Below are 22,817 nucleotides of genomic sequence, written 5' to 3' on the forward strand. Positions count from 1 at the left end.
CCCCCCCGGTCTGTGATATTATATGTAATTCACGGAGTGAGGTAGGCAGGGGTTGTGATGGCAAATTGTGGTCTTTCAAGTTCATCCCAAAGGTTCTCAAATGGATTGAGATCTTGGGATAGTGATGGGAGATGTATGAAGTCTCTGTCATGTTCTTTAAACTGTGCATGCACAATTTGGACATAGTAAGTGGAAACATCTTTGTCTTGGAAATAACTATTTCACTGGATGCACTTGATCAGAAATTATGCTAAAGTAAGCTGTGGCTTTCATTTTGTCTTCTAAGGGGATTAAAGGACTTAGGGTATACCACGAAAATATTCTCTAAAGAGGAGTGTGGGATTCATTGAACTGCATTACCTTTCACCAGTCCTTATTAGTTTAGTGATGTATGCAGTTGTCTCTTACTGCCATAATCCATGTTCTTCCCAGGGTACACATGGAGATGGCTGTGGATATTCCTGCATTGAATATTCTCTAAACCATGACTTCACCACCAGAGACCTGGACTACATGAGAGGAGTGTGGGATTCATTGAACTGCATTACCTTTCACCAGTCCTTATTAGTTTAGTGATGTATGCAATTGTCTCTTACTGCCATAATCCATGTTCTACCCAGGGTACACATGGAGATGGCTGTGGATATTCCTGCATTGAACGTATCTCGGTTGATGTATTGTGGCCACATATATATTCCTTATAGCAGACATTTTATTCAACTTTTTCCATTATTGATTAACTTGAATGATTATTGTCTTGGAGCAGCCAACCCATGAAACTGTCTTGGCCACTGGGACATTTGCCAGACATGAATGCTGCAATATTTACCATTTCTCATATGTGTTAGACTTACTGCAACTGTTATAGTACTGCAGAGATCATAATGTGCATCTGTAGCTCTGGTTAGACTCAATTCTGGAAGGATACAGAGTTCATAATAAAGTGGCCATAATAAAACCTCTGAAATTTGTTTCTAATAGCTTTTTTGTTTTTAGTTATAATTAAGTAGTAAAACAAAGTTAAAATCTCTCATCATATCCTGGTTTCATTCCCCAGTTATAACGTAACACATTTTTTTTGTACTCAGTATAGTTGTTTTCATTATTGGTGTATTCTGGTTTTTATTCCTTTTTATAATCATTTTATATTTACAATAAACTTTTTTTTCCTGCTTTAATCTTTGTACAAACAAATCAGTCAGTTAGTAACATCTTTCAAAGACTTACTTGTTCTTTAAAGTATTTGAATTTACATCAGTTTTCAATTGCTGTGATATAACCTTAAAACAGTTACACTAACACTTAATTAAAGTCATATATTGTTTGTCTTATCAAGTGTGTTATTGCAAGAGTACTGTAGAAAAGTACTTATGAAACTTTTAAAATATCAACACTTTTTTTTAGAATGTATATAAATTTTGAACAAATAATGAGGGGTTTGAAAGCTATTTCTTCTTTACATACATACTTATATAAATTAATTTACGTGCTTCCAATAACAGTTGAAGAGCTGCTTTTTCTAATATATTTAGTGTTAGCATTTAAGTCACACTTGTAAGTTTAAAGTAATTTCTTTATCTAATAAAGATAACAGTAGTGGCCTAAGATAACTAGAAATATTGTTTTTACAGTATCATGATCTTTTTATTACAGTGGTGTAATTTACTTCTAAAGTATTAAGTAATTACTTTTTTAAATGTGTTAAGGACTAGTCATAACAGTGCTCATTGAAAATGTGTAATTACACGTTAAGCACATTTTTATAATTATAAAATAATAATAACTTAGAATTAATTATATCTTGCAGAAAACAAGCTGCACGTATATTTTAATGACCTCAATGCAAAATCCACAAAAGTTGACCTAATAGATTCCACTACCAGAAAAATCACTGAAGTTTACCAGTAATGTTTCATTTACAATGAGGTCAATTGGACTATATTGATAAGATTTAAATGATTTTAAAAAGGCAGGAACCTTTTGAAGTCAAAAATTGAAATAAATATGTTCTAGCTTAAAAGTTTGCAGTAAATAATCACTAACCCTTGGTAAGGTATCTTGGAGATGTTTTTTATGTTCTAAATAATGGAAACTCTGAAGACAACCTTCATTCAGATCAGTAAAACTTACTCCATTAATTTTACAGAAACATTAATAGGTGGAATAGGGTTAGCATATAAATGTATTGTTTCAAATTGATTTAAAACTGATCTAGATGATCAAGGCATGCAAAATTAGGATTAACAGTTACAATGTGATAGGCCCGCTCTTGGTGACTCGCACAAGGTTGGTTCATTAAATATGATTGTTAGTTCACGTTGATTGATAATGCAATAAATCAAAGTGTATAAAAATCTGTATAGGCCAGAATTTGCACCTAATATTTATGTCTTTTAATTGTGATTTGAGACCAGTGGCTTAACTAATTTCACAAGGCTTAAACATCAAGTAGAGAACTCCTCCGTCTTTATTGTATCTTATGTCTGTGCCCAATAGCTCTCTCTGAAGCTTATCATACCAAGATTAGGCTAATGATATGTTGAATAGATTCATATGGACTGTTCCTCCATCTGTATTTGAAGACAACATTATGATTCTGTGCAGTTTTTTTGTATCAGGTATGTAATTTTTAAGAATAGTTCTATATATATGGACATAAGCATATTCCTGAGACAAAGCTTGAAAAGAACCCTGATATCTAATTGGCGGGGAGAATGTTGGTTCAATTCTGATTTTTGAAATCAGTAGATGAGGTTAGAACTGTGGTATTGTGGTCCTGAGAAGAAACTCCATTACTGCTGAGTTCAATGGATATCTTATGAAAGTTATTAGTCAGTCATTAAAAATTAAGTGTCCTCAACAAACAGCCAGTGAACCAACCAACAAACAACATTTTCTACCCATTTAGCTACAAACTGAAGAGAATTTGACAAAACATGTAATATTAGTCTTCAAATCCAGTAAGACACTAAATTATTACTTTTCTACAGGTAAACATTCTGGTGATCTTAAAAAGGTATGTAGTCTAGAGTGTACCCATTAGTTGTTGTGAAACACATTGGAGACACTCGAAGAACCTTTAAACAAAGACTATAAAAGAACAAATAAGTGCAATAAGACTGCTGCTAACCAGTTGCCTTCCTTCTAGTTAGCAGTTCAAAATTAGTGACAATGGCAAATAGCTGTGCCATAACAAAGACAAGTTTGGCAATAGAAAGTGAACCTGAGCCTCTTGAATCATCAGGCTCCTCTCCCCATATCACCAAAACTGAAGAAGTGTGAAAAACAACTTGTAAGGCTAAAACTGAGCAGAGTGCAGATAGCCCATTATGTAGTTTTGTATTTAACAACAAGAAACATAATAGCAATTACTTGAATCGCATGAATAATGAAAAATTGTAACAATTAGAAACTGTAATTTTGATTAGTTGATTATTTTCATGACAGTCAATTTAATTGTAGACTGTTAGAATAATCAAAAAATCAGGTGGAAAACAAAGTTTCATAATAGATATTAAAAACATGGTAATACGAAACAACACCTTTAGTTACGGACGTTTTGAAATTTCTTCAAATTCCATCATCAGCATTGAAATCCCAAAAAAGTTAGTTCATAATATTCTGAATACAAGAAACAGCATTAGCTATTGAGTGAGTTTTCATATTTGATTGGTAGTTTAGAAAGAACAGATTTAAACAGTAATAATATATTGGAATGTACGATAAAATGTTGGCATACAAATTTAATAAATATCATTTTTAAGAGAAAACATTATAAAGAAAGGCTTAAGTATATGTATAAACACTGTATCTTTAAAATAATAAGAATTATCAAATAAAAACACTAAGAATCTGGAATTGGTTACATTAATGACAACAGGGAGGAGTTGATGTTATTATTTAGTGTTGAAAATGGACAGACTTATTGATAAAAAGTTTGTAATCTGGGGTTTTGGAGCCAAAAATTTTAAAGTTTTCTAGAAGTATGGGGTGATTTTTATTCTCACTGTGCAATCAGATACAAGACTTTGGTGGATTAGTTAGCTTATATCTGCTTCTAGCTGGATTTTACATGTACTATGAACATATTTGTAGGTGACGTGTAGTTTTATCATATATTACACTATACTGTTACCATACTAAACTTCCATAAACTTACTCAACAGCTAATGCTGTTTTTTATAGTTAGAATATTGTGAACTAACTTTTTTGAGGTTGTAATGCTAATGATGGAATTTGATAAAAAAATCTGAAATATCCATAATTAAGGGAGTTATTTGGTATTGCCATGTTCTTAATGTTTGTAATTTTTTATATTCAGTTATGACTTAAATAGAATTAAGATATTACATTTAATTTGGTCTTGTAGGCAAATGTTGCAAATAATTTGGAAATTTTATTTGTAAGATATGTACTTAATTGTTTTTGTCTATCCTTATCTCAATCATTGAAGATCAGATCGATATTAGTTAATCAGAAATTCAACAAGTCATAAAAGAGACTTCTGTTTGTCTCATTGTTAAATAAAAAAAAACAAGAAATATTGTGTATGTTCTTTTCTTTTGCATTAAATAGTAATAGTAACTAGATATTTCTCATACATTTAAAATTCTGTTTCCTATCTACAGTGGAAATGCTATTACCAGTCTCAAGCCAGTTTCACAAAAACTAGATTAGGTCTACCAATTCAGTTTTATGTACTATATATATATATAAACTTTTTTTTTTCCAGTGTAAAAAAGTAGTTAGCTTCAAGTGACCCAATTTCAGGCTTCAAATAAAAAGTACCGATCATTGGTTTTAGCACATATATGAATGATATTTTTTACAACACTTTATTTTCCCATACATGTATATGGAAATACTGCTCTTTTTTTGTATCTAATATATACATTATTATGTGACATTAAAAGTAATGTTAATACATCATGAGGGGTATTTTAAAAACCAGTATGTTACCACAACCATTGTCTTTCTTTTATGTCTGTGCTATTAGGTTTTCTGATCACTTCATTTTCTGGAGAATTTATACAAACTGTTTTTGATTAAGTTGAATTCTACTTCAGAAAAATTAATAATGAATTTATTTACAAGTTTAACAAAAATACTAACAACAATTTCTATTATTAGTTTCTGAAATTTATAAGCTTTTTAGGAAAGTGTATTAAGTTAGATTTTTTTTTTCAAATTTGTAACACTGTATTCAGAACTTTTAATAATACTTATTTTCTCTAAATTCGTGCATAAGAAAGGGTTTTTTGGTATGAAACTTGTACATTGTTAAGAGTAATAGTTCCAGTGTGGTTTTTTTGGTAAATTTGTTATGTTGGAGCTATATAATTTTGTAACAGGAAATCATTAAACACTTCAAAAAAAAGGTGGTCTTTTCATTCCCTAGGAGTAGGGTTTTATTCTTGCTTCTCAGCTTGTTCCTAATTTAATAACTAAAAGGTCACTATTTGTTCTAACTCAAGAGTCAAGATTCATGTCAGTGTTTACAAAAAAGTAGTGTTATTTTCTATCAAAACATGTTTTTTTTTTATATTCAAGGATAGTTTTACTTTGCAACAGTTTGTTGTACGATTCCCCCAGAAATAAACAATGGAATTTTTTTATATGTTAAACTGTTTAATGAAAGAAATTAGTTGGTTAAAGAAATGGAAGTTATTTTGAATTTTTAAAAGGAAGTTTTGGAGCATCGGTGGATATCAGTCTAAAGGAAAAGAAAGTTAATTTATTTTTAACGTGCTTGTAGAGAAATAATAAAAAAATAATAGTATTCCAACCACTCTATATTTGAGATATCCATTGGTTGGAATACTATTATTATACACTTCTAATTCTTGAAAATCCTAAAAGAATGTAGAATTAAAAATCATTATAGGCCTAATGTCTTATGATAGGTATAATTAATTATAATTTTGGTTTGCCAGCTTGGAAAAGAAATTCATACCATAACAAAAGTTAAAAATATTGTTATAATTGTGGTGTTTCTTTGGAAATTCAACATCCCTGAAAAGACTAATAAGGGCATTAGCATGTAATTACCATTCCTGTAGGCATTAATCTTTATAAGTTGTTCATTTTCACACAGTGTAAAAGTATTTTTATTGCATGTGTAATTTAGTTGGTAGGTAGTTGAGAACAAGAACTTAGACTTATTTTAGGCTAAGCTTCCCAGGTAATGTCACTGGTGTGGAAATTTCATAAGAATGTCTATCTAGTGTAAGTAATTTGATCTGGATAAAAGTATTTTTATCCTTGTAATAATTTTCTTACTTAGAGTTATCAGGAAAACATTTTATTTAATCAAACTGGGTTTTGGTTTGGTGATGTTTTTCTGTGTAAGAAAGGCTCAACATGTAACAGAGATGAAACATTTTGCTCGAATCCCTTATAGAAACAGGCACTTGTTTTTCTCTCCAAACACAAATCAACATCTAATTTTCTCTCTTTCTTTTTTAATGTTTTGTAAACTCACTGTTTTGACTGTGGTTAGTCAAAAGGAAGCAACCAGCTTCTTTCTTTTCTTGTTGTTGTTGTGTTTACTGATCCAATGCCTTTAATATATCTTACTCGGTCTACTATAGCTTCAATTTTACAGACTTTTAGAAACTGATATATTTTAACTTCTTAAAATTCATACATTTAAATTACATAAGTATTGATTTACACAGTGAACCTAAAATTGTCTACTGAAAGTGTGGAGAGTTTTATGTTGGCTAAAGATATTAGATTATAGATCCTCAGAGGTGGTTATCTATCAGTTCTTTCTTGGTAAACTTTTTATTTTTTTCCATTTTGTTTTCTAGAATCCGTTTGATTTCTTCTACAGTTTACTGTAAATGGTATTGACTTTGGTTCAAATAAGAAAGTATTGATTTTAGTTAGGAAAGTCTATATGTATGTTTGTGTCAACCTTATTTTTATTGTTGTTGTGCTAAATTAAAAGAAAGGTGAAAGTATTAGTTTTTTTTTATTTGTACAAATTTAATGGTTGATTGTTGTGATATTAAAAATAGATTATTGAAATGAGTTTCATGCTATTTTCTTCTTCACAAAAAGAAGTTAAATTTTTTAGTGGTTTGGTGAACGTAATAGTTTTTATTATATCGGAACTTTATACTGTATAAAAAGTTAACACTTAACTTAAACACATGACAAAGTGTTTACTAAGTTAAGTTTAATAAATGTATCAACATGATGTACCATATTAGTGTCTCCATTGAAGAATAAAGTGTTTGTGTATTTTTAAAAGAGATTAGGGAACACATAAGACTTTATTTTGAAAGTGTTTGATGTGACTGGTAAGAGTATATGTTTAGTTATAATTGTTTTGATAGCTGCTGAGTAGTTTATACCTCTAGTTATGGTGGAAAGTGGGAGGAAAAGACAGCTGAAACTTCTAATTCCTATATCTTACCTACACTCACAATACAGCTTTTCTGGATAAGTACTACCCTCTATTTGTGCAAATTTTCAATGCTTGCCACTAACCTCCTGCTTCTGCATATGCACATGTAAATGATTATGTAGCAGCTCTTCACCAATAGGTGTAGGTCCTCTGACCAATCTCAAAGTGATTAACGAGTGCAAATGTAGAGGGGGTGTTGGTTATGATAGTCGTTGTGTTGCACATCCAAAATTATTATAATGTTTTTCAAAATGTTACTTATAACTGGCTATACCTGGAGAATATTCCACTTTTATATTAATTGTTATTTCCTCTTTTAAATTAATTTTGTACTTTCTTTTAAAGGTGAACAAACTGTGCCAATAACTAAAATAGAAAACTTTGGATCTATCAACAGTGTACCAGTATAGAGCTTGGTGTAGTTATTGTGCTGAACTATGAATTATAAGACTCATGGCTTGCATTCCATTGCTGTAAAATCCTAGGACTCCTGGCTCGCATCCCATTGCTGTAAAATCCTAGGACTCCTGGCTCGCATCCCATTGCTGTAAAATCCTAGGACTCCTGACTCGCATCCCATTGCTGTAAAATCCTAGGACTCCTGACTCACATCCCATTGCTGTAAAATCCTAGGACTCCTGGCTCGCATCCCATTGCTGTAAAATCCTAGGACTCGAGGCTCGCATCCCAATGCCATAAACTCCTAGGACTTGAGGCTCACATCCCATTGCTGTAAAATCCTAGGACTCCTGGCTCGCATACCATTGCTGTAAAATCCTAGGACTCCTGGCTCGCATCCCATTGCTGTAAAATCCTAGGACTCGAGGCTCGCATCCCAATGCCATAAACTCCTAGGACTTGAGGCTCACATCCCATTGCTGTAAAATCCTAGGACTTGTAGCTCCCATCCCATTGCTGTAAAATCCTAGGACTCGAGGCTCGCATCCCAATGCCATAAACTCCTAGGACTTGAGGCTCACATCCCATTGCTGTAAAATCCTAGGACTTGTAGCTCCCATCCCATTGCTGTAAAATCCTAGGACTCATGGCTTGCATCCCATTGCTGTAAAATCATGTTCCACACTTTGGGGTTGTGGGTGCATTATAAGAATAACAGTCAAATGCCAGTATTCAGTTAGTTTGTGGTGGTGTCTAACTGCCTTTTTACTAGTTTATCAATTCCCAATTGTGGTTGTTTGGTGCATAAGTCCGTAACAAACAAATAAGCAACCATACCATCATTAAAGTTTACATGATGCTTCCAATAAAAGTTAACATATACTTATTTGTAAAACATCATGAATGGCAGAAGGAAAAACTAAAAACTAAAATTTCCTGTAAAATAATCTGAAGTTTCATCTGTTTTAAAGTTAATTATTTTTTATCTTCTATGGGTATGCTAAGCAGTTGTTTGTCTGAAATGAAAGTTTTAAAGACAGTTTCAAGATGTCACCAAGGGCTAGTACAGGATGGACTCAATTTTAACATTTCCGTAATATTTTCTGCATACTGTCACACATTCCAAAAATAAGGTGTGGGAAGACTCGTGTTTGATATGAGGAGGTAATATTGGTGGAATTTATGATTCATAGAACAGAGAAATTTACATTAAGAAAAATATAGAGGGTATAATTTCTTATGATGACAGTGATATATTGTTAAGTTCAGAAGAGTTGGAAGGTGTTTGTGTCAACGGACAAATCGAAAAGCAATAAGTTCAGAAGACTTGGAAGTTGTTTGTGTCAACATACATATCGAAAAGCAATAAGTTCAGAAGAGTTGGAAGGTGTTTGTCTCAACAGACAAATCGAAAAGCAATAAGTTCAGAAGATTTGGAAGGTGTTTGTGTCAACTGACAAATCGAAAAGCAATAAGTTCAGAAGAGTTGGAAGGTGTTTGTGTCAACAGACAAATCAAAAAGCAATAAGTTCAGAAGACTTGGAAGTTGTTTGTCTCAACAGACAAATCGAAAAGCAATAAGTTCAGAAGACTTGGAAGTTGTTTGTCTCAACAGACAAATCGAAAAGCAATAAGTTCAGAAGACTTGGAAGTTGTTTGTCTCAACAGACAAATCGAAAAGCAATAAGTTCAGAAGAGTTGGAAGGTGTTTGTGTCAACAGACAAATCGAAAAGCAATAAGTTCAGAAGAGTTATAAGGTGTTTGTGTCAATAGACAAATCGAAAAGTAATAAGTTCAGAAGAGTTGGAAGGTGTTTGTGTCAACAGACAAATCGAAAAGCAATAAGTGATTTTTATATGTGATTATTCCTGTGAAGTGTGAATTTGTTATATTCTAAACAGTGTTTGAGTTGTACAATACAGAACGTGTATTAAGATCTGAGCTGCACAGTATACACGGAACATGTACAAGGTCTGAGATGTACTGTATACACGGAACATGTACGAGGTCTGAGATGTACTGTATACACGGAACATGTACGAGGTCTGAGATGTACAGTATACACGGAACATGTACGAGGTCTGAGATGTACAGTATACACGGAACATGTACAAGGTCTGAACTGTACAATATACACGGAACATGTACAAGGTCTGAGCTGAACAGTATATATGGAACATGTACAAGGTCTGAGATGTACAATATACACGGAACATGTACGAGGTCTGAGCTGTACAGTATACACGGAACATGTACAAGGTCTGAGCTGTACAGTATACACGGAACATGTACAAGGTCTGAGCTGTACAATCTACACGGAACATGTACGAGGTCTGAGCTGTGCAGTATACACGGAACATGTACGAGGTCTGAGCTATGCAGTATACACGGAACATGTACAAGGCCTGAGCTGTACAATATACACGGAACATGTTTACAAGGTCTGAGCTGTACAGTACGTGCAGAACGTGTACAAGGTCTAAACTGTAAAATACAGAATGTTTACAAGGTCTGAGATGTACAATTCAGAATGTTTACAAGTTCTGAGCTGTAAGGTCTGTACAGTACGTGTACAAGGTCTGAACTGTAAAATACAAAATGTTTACAAGGTCTGAGCTGTACAGTACGTGCAGAACGTGTACAAAGTTTGAACTGTAAAGTACAGAATGTTTACAAGGTCTGAGATGTACAGTACGTGCAGAACGTGTACAAGGTCTGAACTGTAAAATACAGAATGTTTACAAGGTCTGAGATGTACAATACAGAATGTTTACAAGGTCTGAGATGTACAATATACACGGAACATGTACAAGGTCTGAGCTGTACAATATACACGGAACATGTACAAGGTCTGAGCTATACAGTATACACGGAACATGTACGAGGTCTGAGCTGTGCAGTATACACGGAACATGTACAATGTCTGAGCTGTACGGTATAGACGGAACATGTACAATGTCTGAGCTGTACGGTATAGACGGAGCATGTACAATGTCTGAGCTGTACGGTATACATGGAACATGTACAAGGTCTGAGCTGTAAAATACAGAATGTTTACAAGGTCTGAGCTGTACAGTACGTGCAGAACGTGTACAAGGTCTGAGCTGTAAAATACAGAATGTTTACAAGGTCTGAGCTGTACAGTAAGTGCAGAACGTGTACAAGGTCTGAACTGAAAATACAGAATGTTTACAAGGTCTGAGATGTACAATACAGAATGTTTACAAGGTCTGAGCTGTAAAATACAGAATGTTTACAAGGTCTGAGCTGTAAAATACAGAATGTTTACAAGGTCTGAGCTGTACAGTAAGTGCAGAACGTGTACAAGGTCTGAACTGAAAATACAGAATGTTTACAAGGTCTGAGATGTACAATACAGAATCATTTTAAACCACACGTTTATATGAATTGAAATACTTATTTTACAAGCACGGGATTTAGCATGTTCAGTTGGCGAGTTTTCTTTAAATGAATAAATATAACCTCATGTAATCTTGAGCCGTTCTCAAACTTCCGTGTATGGTCGACGCTCTACTGATTTATTTTGTCGTCGAAACTTTTTCTTACTACTAGCAAATATGTGCAAAGTTTTCACCGGGCTGATGAGCCCTCTGTAGGTATTGCCACTAAGGTTTTCGTCCTTTCGGGCAATACGGGCTCAAGCTTTAATCTAAAAAAAAGTATGATTGGCCTGCGTTTTTTTCTTTGTTAATGTAACCGTAGCTGTGATTTGTGGAGTGACAGGAGTGTTGAGATTCGGTTATATCCGAGAAGCCGCATTGCGACTGATAAGGACCTTTTAAAAACGAGTAGTTTCAGCTTTGGTCACAAACTTCAAGTGACTCCCGAGACGGTTTTTCGTTTTTATTGTACTAAATTATAACGAGTAGTGTGTTTATTCGATTAAACTAAATCACGGAACCGCTTTAATTTTAAATAATTATTGATAAAACTACCATTAAGTTTAATAATAAGATTTATTTCGTTACTGTTGCTGTTTAATATTTTTTATGCATTCGAATTCCTTGTTATTAAACTTTTAAGAAATGTTTTTAAATGTTAAACAGAATACTTGAAAAGTATTATTGCCGTGCGTTTGGAAGTTGGTCTATTTCTACATGCCATTTTATAGTGAAACGTATCTCTAATTCTCTGGTATAATTGGGGCTGGCGTGGCCTAGTGGTTAGCGTGTGTAGCTGCGGATCAGAAGTTTTCAGGTTCGAGCCGAAATGTGACTCTTTCAGATGTGGTGGCGTTATAATCGTTGCGGTCAATCTTGCTATTCGATGAAGAAGCGGTGTAAATAGCTGGTGCTGCTGACTGGTTTGTCAACGATTCTAAACTAGGGGTTACTATGCCTGAACCTTGGGCCTCTGATCTGGCGGGTTAGTTCGAGTATCCCATAAATTGTCGCCCAAATTGAAAAAACCAAAATATCGCATAATTATGACCCAGTTTTTTACAACAAAGAAAATACGTAAACGTTTGGATTAAAACCCGAAAACCAAGATAGTATACATTTTCTCTTGTAAAGTAACTAAAGATTCATAGATGATCATATAATCTATAAAGTCGAACGATAGTACAGAAATCTTGAAGTTCACTGTTGTAAAATGATAACTCAGTTGCGAGATTTAGGGTATAATTATTAATACAAAATACATAAAATAAGGTTCTCCGGTTGGCGGAATTATAAGGCTAAAATCCGGGGTTCAGGTTCCCGAGATGACCACTGCGCATTGTATAGCTTTGTGCTAAAACAACGTCAAATCATTCTATAAAGACTGTTTCAAAACACGAGACAGCGTGTTCTTTATGAATAGACTGCTTCAAAGTAAACTTGATATATTGAAGTTTGTTTAACAGTAGTATTGATAATATCTAAATACATCGATCTGCTGGACTAATTCTACAGCACTATAAAGCGAAGGCAACATTATTGCATTGTTATATACGTGTGAAACTTAACTCATAAAAGAAAAAAAAAACGCCTAAATCAAATTTCCATGGTGAAATGAAGTGAAATAGTATAGAATACCACCTGCAGGTGTAATATTATCATTCTGTTGATACTTTACGTACGTTTATCTTGGATTTTTGAGAATAGTATCATTAACCCTAACGTTATGTACTTCTTACTATACCTTCCACATACTGCAGTAGTACATTGAGTATTTTGTTTTCGTCTGTTCCAACGTTTAGTGTAAAGAACTGGCCAAAATTATATTAAAAAAAACTTGTTTTTGATATAATGTTAAGTGTGACTTTTCTGTTGGGAACCTTTAAACAACAAAGTCATGGACCCACGAGGAATTTGGTACGTGATTAGTTTTTTATATATCTGTTCAAATATATCCTATCAGTTGTTTTAGGATTAAAGATGTTAAATTTCGAGCGAGCGCGCGTGCACATACATATTTATCTATTTGTCTTGTATTTTAGATCGGCACTGACTAACGTTTAATACTTTCACCAGTTTCATGCAGAAAAATGTCTTGAGTGCGATGTATCTAATCTTATTTTTGTTACAAGATCTCGTAGAACACGTGTACTGCATTCTAGCATTATTATTACACTTATTAGCTTGCAAAAAACACGTGTACTGCATTCTAGCATTATTATTACACTTATTAGCTTGCAAAAACACGTGTACTGCATTCTAGCATTATTATTACACTTATTAGCTTACAAAATACACGTGTACTGCATTCTAGCATTATTGTTACACTTATTAGCTTACAAAAAACACATGTACTGCATTCTAGCATTATTATTACACTTATTAACTTACAAAAAACACGTATACTGATGCTAGTATTATCATTACACTTATTAACTTACAAAAACACATCTACTGTATTCTAGCATTATTATTACACTTATTAACTTACAAAAAACACGTGTACTGCATTCTAGTATTATTATTACACTTATTAGCTTACAAAATACACGCGTACTGCATTCTAGCATTATAATTACACTTATTAGCTTACAAAAACACATCTACTGCATTCTAGCATTATTATTACACTTATTAACTTACAAAAAACGTGTACTGCGTGCTAGCATTATCATTACACTTATTAGCTTACAAAAAACACGTATACTGATACTAGTATTATTATTACATTTATTAGCTTACAAAAAACACGTATACTGATACTAGTATTATTATTACATTTATTAGCTTACAAAAAGCACGTGTACTGCATTCTAGCATTATTATTACACTTATTAACTTACAAAAACACGTGTACTGCATTTGCTAGAATGCAGTACACGTGTTTTTTGTAAGTTAATAAGTGTAATAATAATGCTAGAATGCAGTACACGTGTTTTTTGTAAGTTAATAAGTGTAATAATAACGCTAGAATGCAGTACACGTGTTTTTTGTAAGTTAATAAGTGTAATAATAATGTTAATTTATTATTACACTTATTAACTTACAAAAACACGTACTGCATTCTAGCATTATTATTACACTTATTAACTTACAAAAAACGTGTACTGCGTGCTAGCATTATCATTACACTTATTAGCTTACAAAAAACACGTGTACTGCATTCTAGAATTATTATTACACTTATTAACTTACAAAAAACACGTGTACTGCATTCAAGCATTATTAATACATTTATTAACTTACAAAAAACGTGTACAGCGTGCTAGTGTTATCATTACACTTATTAGCTTACAAAAACACGTACTGCATTATAGCATTATTAACACATTTATTAGCTTACAAAAAACACATGTACTGCATGCTAGCATTATCATTACACTTATTAACTTACAAAAAAAAAACAGTAACACGTGTACTGCATGCTAGCATTATTATTACATTTATTAGCTTACAAAAAAACAACAACAAAAAATTTCTCCTTGTCATAATGTTCGTGGTAAATGTGAATTCTTTACAGTCCAGAATTCAACCCACAGCACTCGCCAGATACACCAGGAAGAAGAATTAAAAATAGCAACTAACAAAGTACTTATGTTGTCGGCTGAATGTTGATTTATTTTGTGGAAATAGGAAGTGTTCGTGTAAAATTATATCTGTTTTATTAACTGCCAATAATACTTTAGTTGTATTCATTAGGTAAGAATTAACATCAGAACACTTGGGTGGTTTCTGGACTATAATGTCATAAACAAACCGAATGAAAAATATAATTAAGCAACAATTTGATTAGTAAATGAAGCGACTGTGATAAATGCAGTACGTAACATTTTACCCATGGTGTTGACGTTATAAGATCATGCGAGGTTGTACACGAGTTTATAATAACTCACGTGATATTTTAACCAGGGCTAGGTTTTCTCATCTCTTGTACAGAATCATTTTAAAGATGTTACTTGTAATATTTTACTACATTCTGTTCCATTAGAATGATTTTAGGAATAAAACTTGTACCACTTTTAGTTAATGTAGTTATTAAAATGGACTTCTCTGTATATTGTATTAACTTTGTATTTCCTTAAACCATCGTAATTCCAGTGAGAGGCTAGAAAGGAATAATAATATCGTGTTATGGTTGGTTGGGAAAAGTGACGTGTTGAAGTGTAACAAATGTGTAGCTGAAATTTGATTTTATACTTTTTGAAGGAAGTAGAAGTTTGTTTATACATATTCAACATAGGAAGTACAAACGAATAAAGAAAGATATAACATTTAACTAAAGGAAAAATAACACAACTTAGTGGTGAATCATTTGGTTATTTAAAGATCAGGCTCCAGTTAGAAGCTGACTTCATTGTCGTGAATCTTTTGGTTATATAAATATCAGGCTCCAGTTAAAAGCTGACTTCATTGTCGTGAATCTTTTGGTCATATAAATATCAGGCTCCAGTTAGAAGCTGACTTTATTGTCGTGAATCATTTGGTCATATAAATATCAGGCTCCAGTTAGAAGCTGACTCCATTGTCGTGAATCATTGTCATGAAACGTAATTAGAACAAAGGTCAAGCAGACTTTGCTAGTATTTTAATGAAACACATTGTTTTACAACTACAACCACTTTTGTCCGGTAAAACGCTGTTAATAAATAACAACCATGTCATCGTGGCCACAACTTTGTCAGTAGTGAAGAGAAAAAAAAACAAACGTGAAACGGATAAATGGTGGTCTTGATTTTCAAGTAGTTCATGGGATGACAGAGAACGTTTAGGTGATAGGTGCGATATTTTGAGTCGTTGGTGAATAATGTTTCGGTAATTAACCTAATATATTTACATCAGAGTTAACGGAGATTAAGAACTTCAACAATTTTACATATATTTCTTTGGAGTCGCTAACATCGTGACTTTGTTTCTCACACAAGGATCGAGGAGGTAATGTTTTTAACTGATGTAAACAAATGTGTGTGGTTATCTCACTTCAACCAGTAGAGCTATATGTAGCAGCTGAGAGAGTAGCAAAAACAACAAAAAAAAACTTGTACAGTTAACTTTGCTTCACGGCATACAAATGTTGGTTAATTTACATAATTCGCGCCAAAATGTCTCGAGACTATCTGCAATTTGATCACGATTGTGCATACTATGGAAGGAGAAGAACATGAATATACATATTCCAGAAGGTTGTACCGTATATGGAGGCCGAACTGAGTCAAGGTTAACAGTCTATTAAGTAAAATTCAGCTTGACGTTTGTTGAAAGTTTCCATAACTTCTTTTACCGCCACCGTTTAATTAACTGGAATAGAATGGCCCTTCGAACACGAAGCATATTCTGGACTATCTTGGTATATTTGTACTAATCCCAACGTTCTATGTGTTATTGTTGGCGTTTCACGTGCAGATATAGATATGGTTTGGGTTTTACATACACATGTTATGCAAATGTATTTGATTTAAAAACATACGATCTTTTAGTTGATCCAGGTCTATCGAAAATGCCATCTCCCTAAAAATGAAACTTAATACATGGTAAATATATGACAAATGATTGGCATGTAATGTAATCTGTACGAACATTACCAAATTTCGTGAACCCCCCGGTGGTATAACGGTGGACACAGCAGATAGCCCAATGTTGCTTTGCCCTCAAATAACAATAACCAAATTTCATAAATTCAAAAATAATTTGAATAACCTTAGACTTCCTGAAAGCAACTCAAATACTTAACAGTTTTTGCCCGGAGGATTGGGGACAGCAGCTGGCTGTGTCTACTACATTTCCTGAGGATTGGGGACAGCAGCTGGCTGTGCCTACTACATTTCCTGAGGATTGGGGACAGCAGCTGGCTGTGCCTACTACATTTCCTGAGGATTGGGGACAGCAGCTGGCTGTGCCTACTACATTTCCTGAGGATTGGGGACAGCAGCTGGCTGTGCCTACTACATTTCCTCTGGTTTACATACCATTATCATTGAACTTATCACCCAACCAGTTGGGTTTGGAGGACAAAATATAGATTTTGTAATGATAAAACAGCCTTGGGTTAAGTTTATTCTTGCGTCAACGTCGACGCATCTAGTATGTATTACATTTTCTACTTCATGAAAAACAAGTAATTTGATTTTTTGGTACTACAGGCTCTAATTTGTTTCAGGTTAGCATTTATACACTTTAATCAGAAATTGTAATACAAGTTCCGAATGTTTTTACTAGTACTGCAAGTCATGTGTAGTATTTATTAGACCCAAAATAACATTTTTTGCGGTGATTGTATTAAAGACACTAATAATGGAATATATTTAAAATTGGAAAAATTTGTTTTAACTTGGATAAATTATAAAATATTTAGTTCATGTTCGTAGTGATTTAAAGGGAATCGGAATTACTTATACTGGTTTTGTTTTTGTTTTTGAATTTCGTGCAAAGCTACACGAGGGCTATCTGCGCTAGCCGTCCCTAATTTAGCAGTGTAAGACTAGAGAGAAGGCAGCTAGTCATCACCACCCACCGCCAACTCTTGGGCTAATCTTTTACCAACGAATAGTGGAATTGACCGTCACATTATAACACCCCCACGGCTGAAAGGGCGAGCATGTTTGGTGGGATGCGGATTCGAACCCGCGACCCTCAGATTGTGAGTCGAGCGCCTTATCCACCTGGCCATGCCGAGCACAATATACAATAAAGCCCCTAATTCTATATTTCTTTCTCTTACAGTTGCGTTTAAGTCTAAATTTGACCTCTTCAAAGATTTTTATGAAACAGTCCTACCTTTTTTATTTTTCCTCAATTATGACAGGAATGTTGTCTTCTCTTCTGAAGATTGTAGCAGGGTTACAACTGTAAAATAAAGCCACTTCTAACTTAAAGGTTCAGGCTTCAGTTATAACAGCAAATGATAATATTATGAAAGATTTGAACCACCTGTGCTTTTTATCTCACTAAGTTATCTTTATTGTATAAGAGATTTAATTGTGTTTGCTCTAGAAGTCGGTTGTCTTTTAACTTTAATGTTCTTTATAAAATTACTCGATAAGATTGTTTTATTTGAAAACTTGCAGGAATGAAAAGCGAATAAGGTAACTCGGATTAAAGTTATACTACACCTAGTCATTCGTAATTTAAAACAACCACATATATACCTATATAGTTCTCATAAACCTCTGAAATCACGTGTCGTAATCGTGGAAAATGTACCTTTTTTAACATTTTGTAAGTAAACCGAAACAGGTGTGTAATAATGTCTCGGTAGAGAGACACGTGCTGTTTTTCTATTGTTTCTTTTCTTTCTTTCTTGTTCTTTCAAACACTTTTCAGTCGACCGCCATTCCTTCATTTCTCGGTGGATTCACTTGAAACTTGGTAGATTTATACCTTGGTCCAATACACCCACACACTTTTAATTTTTTTCTATTCAGTCCTTTTTCAGGATAGTATGATGGACTCAAAAGTCAAACAATCAAAAACGAATATATTTGGGCTCTTTATTTACAGCAATCAAGATTTAAGTTGGCACAAATATAAATTTTCATACGTCCAACACACTGACATATAAAAAAAAATAGATTTGTTCATTTTGAGTCTTTTTATGGGGGGTCAGAACTCACAAGAAAAAGCATAATTTAGGGGGTTTTAATCAATTACTCGGCCATATTTTGAGGACTACGTAGGATTTGGTACAAATATACCCACAAATTGACACAAAAAAAGGTGGATTTGCCCATTTTTAGTAATTATAGGATGGTCAAAATGCCACAAAAAGCATAATGTTAAGTGTTTTGGTCCATTTTTTGGCCATATTTCGACCAACGTATGTGGAATTTAGTACAAAGATACTCATTGTAGGTCTCAATCAGAGATTATGACAGTTTTGGAATAATTGTCTTTTTGCTCAATTTTTCAACAAGAAAAGAAAATGTGGTGTTTTCATGAACTATTCATGTGTATGTCAACCAACTTCCATGGAATTTGATACAAAGATACCTTCTTACAGGTTCCAAGCAGTGATATAAACAATTTTCGATTTTTCTGGTGTCAAAATTTGCCGTATTAGGATTGCGTGGCGTGGACATGTTGCATTCGACCACGAATGTTGGTCTCTTTAATTAGCCTTGTTCTTACCGTCATCCGCTTGTGTGAAGATGGAGAGTTTATTTTGAATTCTTTGGCTTTAGTGATATGAACCTTTTGTCTACTATTCTGTGCTACTTTTTTATGGCTTGACTCTTAATCTTTGTCTGTTATTACCACACTAATGAAGAGTTGATTCGTGGCCATGCTGGGATTGAGTGGTGCAAAGAAATGTTGCATTCGTCCGCGAATGTTGGCCTCTTTAATTGATTTTATAGAAACATTGGTAGAAAGTAATACACTTCAGTCACAGGTGCACGTGGGCACTGAATATCAACATTATTGACTGTTATCGTGAAATTACACCTTCGTCATTAAGATGTTTTACTATTTGTAGCTTGGTCTTCTTTTACTGGGGGCGGTTGGTGTTGTGTAGCTTTTCCTTTATTCTGAGAGGATCAGAAAGAACAGTGGACACAAAACAAAGCAATGAAAGGTGTTGTGACGTAATATGTGAAAGATCCTTGCATACAAAAACTTTTTAAATCTAGGCAAACACTAATTGTTTCATATATCAGAAAAGCAAAAATTAACCAAATATGAAACATCTTTATTCAGTGGTACGTGACGAATAAAATACCGCAAGGGCTTGAAAATTAATTTATGTTTGGATACAAATAAGTAAAATCGATTAAAAAGAAATTAATATTTGAATATCACGATATTCTATTTGTAAAATTCGTGTTTCTGTTGTTTTAACTTGCATAATATATTAGTAAAAGGTATACGAATGACTTATTAGTGAACTCAACTAGATGGCGAGGCAATCGTTTCAGTGTGGAAGGCAAGGCATGGTAGAGGTTTTTCTGCTTTGTTAGTTATTCACCAGAGATATATTTGAACATACATTTATAGCAGTTAAAACTATCGGTTGTTATCTTATATGAATAACGTGTTTAAGGATTTATATAATTGTTACGACAGAATTAGTTATATACGTATGAAGCATCTGTACTTATTTAATTAAAAGTTTGTGAGCTGTTTTTATAGATTTGTATGCAAGTATCACGTTTCAGTTGTTTTTTTCTGTATTTTTGTGTGTTTTATAAAAGTAGCAATAGTTACTTAGTGTAATTATACAACAAAAATATTAATCATCCTTGTGTTTTGAAGTATTTTAAGTGGCCCGGCATGGCCAGGTGGATAAGGCGCTCGACTCACAATCTGAGGGTCGCGGGTTCGAATCCGCATCCCACCAAACATGCTCGCCCTTTCAGCCGTGGGGGCGTTATAATGTGACGGCCAATCCCACTATTCGTTGGGAGTAGCCCAAGAGTTGGCGGTGGGTGGTGATGATTAACTGCCTTCCCTCTAGTCTTACACTGCTAAATTAGGGACGGCTAGCGCAGATAGCCCTCGTGTAGCTTTGCGCGAAATTCCAAAACAAACAAACAGTATTTTAAGCCTAATAAATCTTTATTGATGTGTCAATTTTGCCGTGAAGCCATATGACGAAATAAGTCCTTTATATACCATCTATCTAAGAATTTCGCATGAATTACTAAATATCAGTTATCTTAAAGTGAAATCTGGACAAAAATTGAAGGTTTTAGAATCAACCTAGCCCAGTTTTTAATTTCATACAAAACATTTATTAATTTCAGACGATACTAAGACGCGAATGAGACTCAATATATATACATTGCCCATTTGAAATGCTTAAACCAGGAACGAAATATATTTTCTTGATGTTTAATATTCCCAGTTGATTGTTTTTATGTACAGTGACACATTAATTAATTAATTGTTCTTTTGATTATATCGACAAGTACCCTTGTTAATTAAAATAGTATGTTGAGATAAATATTTGTGTATCCAACCTGGCCTGAACTACATCTGTGAGATTTAACAACTAAGTTTCGAGTATTTGATGTAATCTCTTAAGTACAGAGCATTTCTTTCTAAGTACTGCTTTGTTATTAGCAAATATCAGTAAATATATAATGGAACTGTGTCTTACTTACACACACACACACACATATTAATGATTTTTGCCCAGTATATTCAATGTAATAAAATATTCTTACAAAATAAGTCTTCCGATGGGACAGCGGTAAGTCTACGGACTTACATCACTAAAACCTGGGGTTCGATAGCTTTTTCTAGAACAAACAAACAAAAATAAAACTAGACAAGATAAACCTAGCTACACATGATTTTTTTCTCTGAGCATATATATATATATATATATCGAGAGAGAAAGACAGAGAATCGTTTTTGCGATAAGCTTTAACTGATGTGTACATATTTGAATTAACTAAATATTTGTTTTAATTATTGTTTTATATTTATTATTGTTTCTTGTAAGTTTGGTAGTGAAGGTTTTAATATAATCATGCAATAGAACTGAATAACTGTTTACATATATACGTTTTTTTCCACATTATTTTAACGTTATTACGTCAAATAAAAGAACGTTACGGTATACATTATTCATTCTTAAATAATGCATTTAATAAAAATATTGAGATCATTTTTCTTAAGCCTTTAATGGCCTTCGCCCAACATGTCAAGCGTATGAATATATTCTTACAAGATAAACTTAGCTGCGCATTATTTTATACTCAGTGCATCAAAATAAGCACAGTAAAACTGGTTTCACTTAAAATACTCAAAGTACAATTTAAGACTTGATAACAAGGAATCCACTTTTTGACAAAATCTTTTCAAAACTTCATACATTTACAATAAAGTTTTTGCATTACCACTCAAGCCGTCTCAAAAAGCTTTATTTTTAAAGTGCAATTTATTTTGCAGAAAGCTTCGTTACAACACATTCCAGAATATTCTTTAGTTACGTCCACTAGTAAAAGTGAATTGGTTGTTCTGAATCCAACTTACTACCCCATAATTTAGTTGTGATATAGACACACACGGTTTGCAGAGTCTGTGTATTGTGTTTTGTGGAGGTTAAGTGGCTGTAAGTTATCGTATTGATTTGCATAAATCACGTATCATGTGTTCAAGATTATTATAACAGAGGTGTTAAAGATACGAATTTTAATTCTTGTCATATGTGTTTTATTTGCACGACATTTCTTCCATAAAATATGTTTCATTTTGGTGAACTCGAAAAATTGAAAACGTTGTTACAGATCCTGCATATCGGTACCATTGCTGTAATTACATTCTTATTTATTACAACTTAAAACGTTAAATAAGGAACTTTGGAGCTAGAGTTGTGGGAAATTAAATTGTTATTACCACCAGTTGGTTTCAAAAAAAAAAAAAATTGTTGTACTACATTATCTCTGAGTAATTACTTGGTTAGCTAACTTTTTTAAATGTACGGTGTCTATACTCTTTACTCTGACTAACGTTTGAACATCAAATTAATAATAGCTAACTTCACTAAGCCTAAACAGTATCTGAAAGCTAGAATCTAGACCACAAACAGTAATTAATTATTTATAGTCAGTTACAATTCACGTAAACGCCCCCCCCCCAAAAAAAAAACTTATTATTTTTGCTA

Source organism: Limulus polyphemus, unplaced genomic scaffold (assembly GCF_000517525.1).
Source record: "Limulus polyphemus unplaced genomic scaffold, Limulus_polyphemus-2.1.2 Scaffold3237, whole genome shotgun sequence".
Taxonomy (NCBI): domain Eukaryota; kingdom Metazoa; phylum Arthropoda; class Merostomata; order Xiphosura; family Limulidae; genus Limulus; species Limulus polyphemus.